The sequence below is a fragment of the Helianthus annuus genome, chromosome 1 (assembly GCF_002127325.2).
Source record: "Helianthus annuus cultivar XRQ/B chromosome 1, HanXRQr2.0-SUNRISE, whole genome shotgun sequence".
NCBI classification, from domain to species: domain Eukaryota; kingdom Viridiplantae; phylum Streptophyta; class Magnoliopsida; order Asterales; family Asteraceae; genus Helianthus; species Helianthus annuus.
Window position 1 is genome coordinate 78,401,292 of NC_035433.2, and position 9,778 is coordinate 78,411,069.

General features: G+C 35.5%; 1 long non-coding RNA gene across 1 annotated transcript; it reads left to right on the plus strand.

Annotated features, from left to right (window-relative positions):
- Positions 1-3,991: 3,991 nt before the first annotated feature.
- Positions 3,992-7,293, plus strand: LOC110937504. Its single transcript, XR_002590839.2, has 7 exons — positions 3,992-4,128; positions 4,234-4,599; positions 4,902-5,255; positions 5,362-5,700; positions 5,785-5,887; positions 6,547-6,637; positions 7,033-7,293. It is a non-coding gene; the product is annotated as an uncharacterized LOC110937504 (long non-coding RNA).
- The last annotated feature ends 2,485 nt before the right edge of the window (positions 7,294-9,778 follow it).

Consider the following 9,778-nt stretch of genomic DNA (forward strand, 5'->3'; position numbering starts at 1 on the left):
TGACCTCCTATCTGTTGATCATGCAAACTGCTGACCTACAACTGCTGATCAAGACAAAGTCTGATAGAAGAACTAAAGCTTTGCTGCTCAATCTACTGCCATGCTTCAAGCACTACTGATCATTACAGGTACTGCTGGGATTACAGCAGTGGAAGGATGCAGCAGCAGTTTATACTAGTTTATGTAATGAAATGTAATATCAGTAGTTAGCATAGCGGTGCTTGTATAGATCAGAGGTTAGAGTTTGTTAGGAGGTTAGATGTCACTTTCATGGTGACGTCAGCTTTGATGCCCTGTGGTTTGCAAGTGCCTATAAATAGAACAGTACTCTGTACTTGCATTGTAATCAAAGTTTAAAAATAAATTTAATCATTTGATTCCTTGTTGAAAATGTATGATTGAAAGCATTTCTTCTGTTTGATTGTGAAAAGTTTGTTTCCATATAATTTCCGCTGCACTACTCTTTCATTTGTTCATCTAATTTCAAACACAAACCACAATCAATCCAAACTCAGATCCTAACAGGTACTAATAGTTTAAAATCACCTTCTAGAATATTAACTTTTCATTTTGTAATGTTTGGAGGTATTAACTTCTATGGTATTAACATAGTTAGTCCACGTGGTTTTGTACAAAATAACATATTTAAGTACTTATAGAATGTGATTTTAAATCTACAAATAACGTTAGTACCTCCAAACATTACAAAATGAAAAGTTAATATTCTAGAATGTGATTTTAAATTATGAGTACCTAAGTATGTTAATTTGTGCAAAACACATGGACTAACTATTTAACTCTTATTAATACTACTACTGTGATTACTATTAATGCTGTTGTTGTTGTTGTTGTTATTATTATTATTATTATTATTATTATTATTATTATTATTATTATTATTATTATTATTATGATTATTATATAACTTTTAATTTAGTTTTTATGATGTTTTATTTTATGTTGATTGTTATCACTGAAACATTTATTTTTAATTTTATTTATTTTCATTCTCATGAAACTACTTTCAAATTTGGGAAATTTACAAAACTAGTCACTGACCTACACCAATTACGAAAATAACCATCTAAAGTGTCTTTAGAGACGCTACATCACCTAATATAGCGTCTCTAGAGAGGATTCAACCTTTTTTTCAACCACGTTTTTCAAATAGGCATGACTTTTTCATACAATAATATTTTTTTTAAAGTTACACCAAATTCAAGAAAATAAAATTATCTTTAATTTGCTGTATTTTATTTAGAAAAGTTTATCGTTTGTAAAAGTTATTCACATTTAAAATTTGTGACGAAAAAAAAACGGAAATGGCTGAAGCCTCTCTAGGAACGCTAAAGAAAAGGTTAGAGCCTCTCTAGAGACGCTACAACATGTGATGCGTTTCAGGTGGCTATTTTTGTAATTGGTGTGGGTTAATGGTTATTTTCATCATTTTTGCTCAAAATTTCCCTTAAACTTCTTAAGATGTTGTCTTAACTAATCTTGCACCATAACAAAATCAAAATCATTACTAAGATTGCTTTACTATAATACACCCAAAACATATATTAATCTAACTTAGTAATATATGTAAATAATTATAATACATTTCTCTTTGTCTTGAAGATTGATTAAAGGATTGCCATGTTACATTATGTTTTTAAATACATGCTTATTTAGGTAGAAAAGGTACCCTTTCAAACGTTCTCTAGCAAAACAACATCCTTGGTTTGAAAAAGGGAGAAGGGTGTGCATATTGTCCTACTATGTTGCCTATTTGTACACCAAACTCTAACAAACCCTATATTTACCTACGCTGCGTATAGAGTTACACGCAGCGTAATTACCTCTATACGCTGCGTATATAAACCATAGATTTTAGAGCCTTATCAACAATCATTGTACAGAAAAAAAAGGTTTATAAACGCTGCGTATAGCTCTACACGCAGCGTATATAAGCAATCAGATTTTTTTGGGTCATTCTGGAAGGTTTGAGGCATCAGTTTTTCACAGAGTTTATATACGTTGCGTATAGAGCTATACACAGTGTATATAACCTTTCAGAATTTTGTTTGGTCATTTGGTGTATTTGTGGTATAAATTGTCACCCGGTTCCAATGTTAAATCGCTTAAAATATATAACCGTTAACGTTATACCGATAATATTACATACCGTTAAAATTTTTTGATAGACGTATATACGGTTCGAATATATTATACTGTTAATGTTATACTGATAATATTATAAGTTTGTATATACAAACAAAAGATATAATATGACTGAATATAATATATACAATATAAGCATAAGTTTGTACATACAAACAAAAGTTATAATATTACTAAATACTAAGGGTAGTCACGTTACAAAAGATATACAATATAAGCATAAGTTTGTACATACAAACAAAAGTTTTAATACAAGCATAATTTTGATAGACATATATATGGTTCCAATACTAAAAACATAACAAAAGATAAAATACTATGGCAGCTGCTCCTGCTACTGCTACTGATGCCATTCCGCAGGTGGAACGAAGTGTCGTGGAGGTAACCCCTCACACTGTGAAAGCCATCCACTCCACCACATACGTCAGCCTATAAACGTCGCGACGTAGCCGCTGATATGATGGAGTAGGACCGGGCGCAACATGTCGTGGGAACTGAGGCGCCTCGGGTAGTCCACGCGGCTGTGGTGGCTCCAGAATTTACATGTCCGGCTCATGCTCCGGCACCTCCAGATCGCGCGGGTGATATACCAGCTCGAACTATGCGGTAGCTGCGTAGGCGCGAAAGGCTGGCCGTCCGCCCCTTAAACCGCTTCCCGGCATGGGAAATTTTTGGTAACGTGTATTCCCGATATCGTGTTCATCCCCATCCGCTTCAGCTGTATCGCCTTGCCTACACACTGGTCAGTCTCCGGGTGATAGCCCAACGAAAGGGCTATCATAGTGACGTAGGCGCTGCCATATAACAATTTGCGCTCCTGTCGAAGATGCGCGGAGGCAAAGTGACGTAGCCAAACCCCACCCATATATATATATATATATATATAGTAAATTACATTTTTGGCCCCTGTGGTTATACCACTTTTACTATATAAGTCCAAAATAAGAATTTTTAACATATCTGCTCCCATGGTCTCTATAACTAACCATTTTTGGCCCCTAAGTCTAGAGATCATGGGGGCCAAAATGGTTAGTTATAGAGACCATGTGAGCCAAAATGGTTAGACTTAGGGGCCAAAATGGTTAGTTATAGAGACTATGGGGGTAGATATGTTAAAAATTCTTATTTTGGCCTAATATAGTAAAAGTGATATAACCACAAGGGCCAAAAACGTAATTTACTATATATATATATATACTACTTTAATAAGCATATAGGAATGGCAACAATAGTCATTTGCCATTGTATAAGCATTTCAAGCACGTTATACAACCATTTTAAGCATAAAAGTCTTGAAAATTGTCTTTTCAACACCCATGTACACTCTTTTGTGTAAATGGGCGGTTCTTTTAAATTTTGAATAGTCTGGTGGAGCCAACTTTCTTGATTGAAACATACCAAAAGTCTTTTCACCATAAGGCCATGGGGTATGGAGCGGGAGTTTGGGCGTGGGTTGGGGGAAAACGCCCAAGGCACCACCCCGGGTGGGCTTGGGTTGGGGCGTGGCCTCTTGGGGCTTGGCTTTCAAGCCGGGAGTGGGGCGGGGGAGCAACTGACATGGCGGGCTGTGAATGGTTATAAATATATATATATATATATATATATATATATATATATATATATATATATATATATATATATATATATATATTAAAAAAAAAGCTGAACCCAAGCCCCAACCCAAGCCCCACCATACCCCCTTCAAAGTGGGTTGAAGACTTGAGTTTTGAATTTCCACGTGTCAACCAATGCCCCAACCCAAGCCCCACCATACCCCATGGTCTAATTACTCTGCACCTTCCCCGTACCCCCACCATTGCTTTGCTGAGCTTTTTTGTCAATTGCAGAGAGAGAGAGATAGAGGATAAGGAGAAAAGAGAGAGCTCAACCCTAATTCCTTTTGTCGCCACTTCTCCATAGGCGCCGCCGAAACCATCTCCTCTTCTGATAGAGCTTATGATCTTGGTAAGTTACGATTCTTTATTTTCCACATGTGATTTTGCTTTGGCGATTTTATGAGGGTGCCTTCTGATTCATCGTTTATTTTTTTATTCTATAAATTGTTTCAAGGGTTTGTTGTTTAGTTCTGGCTGGAATCCGAGTCGATCGTTTCACAATTACTATGGCGTCTTCTAGGGTTTCAGGAAAAGTCCAAATCAAGCAAATCCATTTGGTCCATCACTAAAGGTCAACTCTCCAACCTCAACTGACTATGTTCTTTTGAGTATTGTAGAATGACCATGTTTCACTCCTTCAAATTTAATCACTTCGGTCAGATCTGCAACGATGAGCTTTTCTCTGTCTCTAATTTCTCAACAAATGATGATGTAGCGAAGTTTCTTCAGAGATGGTTCTGGCTGGAAGCCGAGTCGATCTGAGATAATGGATGCTCTCGGGTTTCTGAAGGTTTTATGATCTCTGCTGTGTGTACTGCTGGTAATCATTTGCGTAAACTTGACGCCATTGTTGAGGCTGTGTGTATTTTGTTTCTTCAGTTTAGGTTAATTTTTACTGTTTTTTACTATAGTTTTGTTTTGTTGTATAATAGATTATAGATTATGTGATTGTCATAAAGAATTGCATGCATAGTTTTCTTTTTTGAGTTTCTCCATTAATATCGAGCTGCATTGTTTGTTTGTTTTAGCATGTTACTAATTGATTTGAAGGAATTGTCTCTCTGTATCCTCTGTTTCACGCCTTTACTAATTATCTGTTTTTCCTTCTTTTTTTGTGAACAGGGTGAAGGTATACTGACTGAGGCAGGAGAAACAACTTTTTAAAAAAGGTTACAGTGCTAAGTGGCACAAATGGTATATTTAGTGTAATTTTCATATGATTATTTAGCTAGATTGGTTATAAATTTTGCTAGTAGTGAATCATGTAGATATTTGGGGACAATGGGGTTGCTCCAGATTGATTTTACATGGACTGACAAGTGTTTTCTAATATGTTACTGATGGTTTTTTTGTCCAATGAAGAAGCTGAAGATATCAAGAAAATGTTTTTTTAAAAGATGGCGTTGTAACAACTGAAATACTGAAAGGTGGACTACAAAAGTTTAATACACGTTGTCGAGTCTGTGCTTATTGAAGGTTTAAGTGTGACCAGCGTTTTCTTTTGCCATCCAACAAGATTTTATTAAACGCTGTCGAGTCTGTGCTTATTGATTTATTTTTTGTTAACCTATCGTTATTTCAGATGCGTTCTATACACACTTCCGGAATATCATAGCCATATATCCCGACCGCCTGCAGTGGTCAAACAACAGGCACGAAAACCATAACCCTCGTGGAGCTATTTCTGATCGACACATTGGAGATGTTGCACATCGATTCAGTACAGGAGCACATGAAGAGTATACCGAGCTCTCAGCCGTGGAAGGTTTGGCCCAATATACCAAACTAATCTGGGAGATTGCCGATCAGTTGCCATCAAAAAGCTCATAGTCTCGGGCCTTGTAAAATCTCAAGAAGATTTCTCGAGGGAGGTTAAGAAACTGGGAAAGATTCATCATCTGAATCTTGTAGCACTCGAAGGGTATTATTACTGGACTCTATTAATTATTAAGATCGATGAAATGCGAAACTTAATTAAATTTATCTAACGCCTGTAATTAATTAGGTCATCCACCAAATTACAGAAATGGTGCTGTTTTGAGTTAGGAAACGGAGAAGAAGAGAACAGGGGAGAGTGTGCTGTGCAAGTGGCAGCTCCGTTATTTAAGGTTTTTAAATAGTTTTAACTGCTTTTTTGGTTCTATTAGGAGCCACTCGCTATGTCCGTTTACATGCTCTTATAATGCTTGAAAATTCAAATGTTAAGATTGTTTCTTATGGCCATTGTCATGGAAATCGGAATGGAACAGTATTCCTTCATTAAAAGCTTTGTTGACCATTTTTTATTTATCTATTTTTTGGACCCCTTGTGAATTGTGATAAAACATTACCTGAGCCCGTTCATGTTTAAATAGGTCGGCTTAATATTTAACATCAAATCCATATAGCTGCATCTTTATTGATAGTTAATAGCTAAAATAAGGTTCTTCATAAAGTAATAACACATCATATTTTTAATGTTTTTTGTTTGTTTTGAACCTTTTGATATTAGCATGGCTCTACCCGTTTTAAGTCAGTCCAACATGGCCTGACCCATTTTAAGTTGGCCCAACCTGGCCCGACCTGTTTTAAGTCAGTCAAACCTGGCCGACCCATTTTAAGTCGTTTTTTTTTTTGTAATGATCTTATTAGTGTTGATTAGGGGCCATTAGCCAATATCTATTAGTTTAGCAACATGATTTTTATACCTCTTTAACAATTTTTATGGTGGTGGAAGATAGTTGTTGAACTTGAATCATGTTTCAAATATGTTCTTTTGATTTTGCAGGTTTGGCTTCCTTTTGGGTTTTCTATTGGTCTTGCGGATTGTTAGAAATTTGTTATGGATGAAACAAAGAAGAAATCAGAAGATATGTCAGGTATCAAGTTAACACCTATACTGAAATTACTTTTTAAATTTCTCTCTTGCGTATAACATTCTTTTTTTATGTATCGAAATCGAAATCTGATACAGTAGAGCTTTAGTCATCTCAACTCGATAAGGATCTTTTGCAAAACGGATCCAAGTTATCTTGATTTCTATAGAAATTGGCTCAAGTTGACTCGATTTCTTATTCGAGCTAAACATGTGAGCTCGAGCTCGATTTAAACAACTAGGCGCATTATGGCTCGATTTTATCAAAAATAAAATAATAAAACAAAGCTTAAAATACTATGCCAAACCCGTGCTTCTCAATAATGTCTAGATTTTTTTTTTTTTTTGAATATTAAATGTCTACATTTACTAAGATGGCTTTTCTCATTGTATTGGTAGGTGACCCTTCGTCAGGACTAATGTGGGATGTAAAAATTACACACTTTGTATTTGCTTTGTTTTATGATTTAGATGTACCTTTATTTTATTAGTTTTTTTTTTTTTCTGAATTTTTTTTTTTATCATATCTAAACATCAAATACAATAAGCATGTCATTGTATATTTTTTACTACATTTGTTATTTAAGTCCTAATTTGTTATTTAAGTCCTGTTATTGTAGTCCATAAATTATTGAATGCATGCTTTTTAGTATATTTGTTAACAACTCAAGAGTTAATACCGATTCTTTCAAGAAGTTCTTCCACAAAAGTTTGCGATGTATGTATGTTATGAACTATCAGACAATTACTATTCATTCAATTACTTGTATGTATATATATATATATATATATATATATATATATATATATATATATATATATATATATATATATAGGATTAGGTTCAAGAGTGAACACTAGTGTAGCTTGCGAACTGAGTGAACTAATCCTGGCGATACACGTGTGTAGATCAATGGCTAGGATTTGATGTTGAAATACACTAGTGTATTTTACGATTTGATGATGAGATCCTGGCCATACACGTGTGTAGATCAATGGCCAGGATTTGTTCACGCAGTTCGCAAATACACTAGTGTTCACTCTAGAACCCCACCCTATATATATATATATATATATATATATATATATATATGGTATAGGTATACAATGCTAATCTAAAAGTGTGATGTTAGTCAAGCCAAACGATCGAGCTACGAGCTCATTTTCAAAGCGAGCCGAGCTTGTTAGGCTTATTTAAAAACGAGATAATTTTGAGTGACCTATTTTCAAGCTACCCGTGAGCTTTTGAACACAACCATACTCTGAATCGTGCTTATAAAAGGCCCGGAAAAGAAGTGGACAATAAGAAAAATATTAAACAAATAATAACGAGTTCTTAAATTCAAGTCAACATTTTCAGCTTATGCTAATTTTATTTGCCTAGGTAAAATTTTTGGTTGTAAACCGAACCGACCCAATGCTCATAACCGATTAACCAGAACCGAAATAGTCGAAACAATTGTTTTTTGAAATACCTTAACCGAGCCGCCCCGTGCACACCCCTAATGCCTGTCTAATTGTTTGGGCGGTCAATCCAAATTTTGAACTTTGAGTTACATTAGGAAATTTAGGCGGCCAAATCCAAACATTAGGTTTCTGAAAGCATCTCTCAAGTCTCATCAGGCTCTCCATGATGACCTGTGGCCTCATCGTCGTTTCTCTTAATCATCTGTGACCCAAATCTTCTTGCTTTAGAAGGGCATAGTATGTGGCGCGTGGAGTTCTACATAGATCATACAGTACGGAAGCTGATGAATGGAGTATTGGTTTTATAGCATATATTCTTTTATGTGGGACCAGGCCCTTTTGTGCCCGAACTAAGTCCCAGATTTCGGGCCGTTTTAAAAGTCCATTCAAGTTTTAATAAAGTACAGTGGCCTACGTTATCCTTTTGAGTCCAAAGTATTTTGTTAAATGTTTATCAAACAAATAACCTAGGAAAAGATTGACGACTACTCAAGCACTGACTATGTGACATCTGATTTGTTGTATCGTGCTACTTAAGTTTTAGGTTTTGATTATTTTGAAATGATAAGAATGGATTTTGTAAGCCATTTATTGATTAGAAATACATATGATGTAAAAGTGCCACTTGATATTGGGACACATGAACTATAGTCGCTCTACTCTCTGTAAAGCTATACTACTATGTTATCTTCGTGCTCTAGATTATGATGGGACGTAAAAGTAGAGGTGGTCAAAATAGGTCTGCGTTGAAACATGTTAGTTTTGGTACGTGTCAGGTTGACCCATCCCCCAGGATTAAATAGATATTATCATCAAATTTGATTATTATTGTGAAATTTGATTATGATAAAATTATCATTACATTAACATTATTTTTGAATAAAAGCTATGTACATAAAAATTAGGGGGTGTTAAACGAGTTCAACCTGAAACTGACCCCAACCCGTTTAGGCTAAACCTAAACCCGTGAATTTCATGTTAGGTTCATGTCGTATTTTCGAGTCGTTTCAGAAATTCACACCCTAATAAAAATAAATGACATGTAGCTGACCCACTCTTTAAGGCAAAAAAATTTAGATTTTAGTTATCAACCAATTGAACTGAACCTTCTCATGCACACCCTTAGAATTACTAACAAAATGTTATGTTTTCCGTTGCATTGCGAATTTGGTTTTGGTTATGGCTCAAAACCGAAGCGCCCCGTACATAGCCCTAAACTCACCAACCTAAGTGATATGTTTCCCGCCGCATCGCGCGGGTAAACGACTAGTATATATATAGAGTAGGAGTTATACGGAAAGTGTGTTTTTCCTAAAAAGTCTAGGAAGCGATCTGGGCCATCTGATTGGTGTTTTTAATGGCTTAGATCAAATGGATGGCATTTTCGTAAAATCTGAGGTATATAATTAGAGACTTTTAATCTAGTGAGGGTATTTTGGTAATTGGAAGTGTTTTAAATCAGTCAAGAAACTGCCATATCAATAACCAATCCCTAAAATCATGGGATTTCCCCTCTTTCTCTCTCTCTCTCTCTCCCTAACCGCAACCAAAAAAGAACCAGCCATATTTCCTGCAAATATTCTTCTCCGTTTGGTCATATGCTCATGCTGGTCCTCACATGCTTTGTGAAATTGGTAATACGTTCCATCGACTCGTCTCATCCATCTCGATCTCTCTC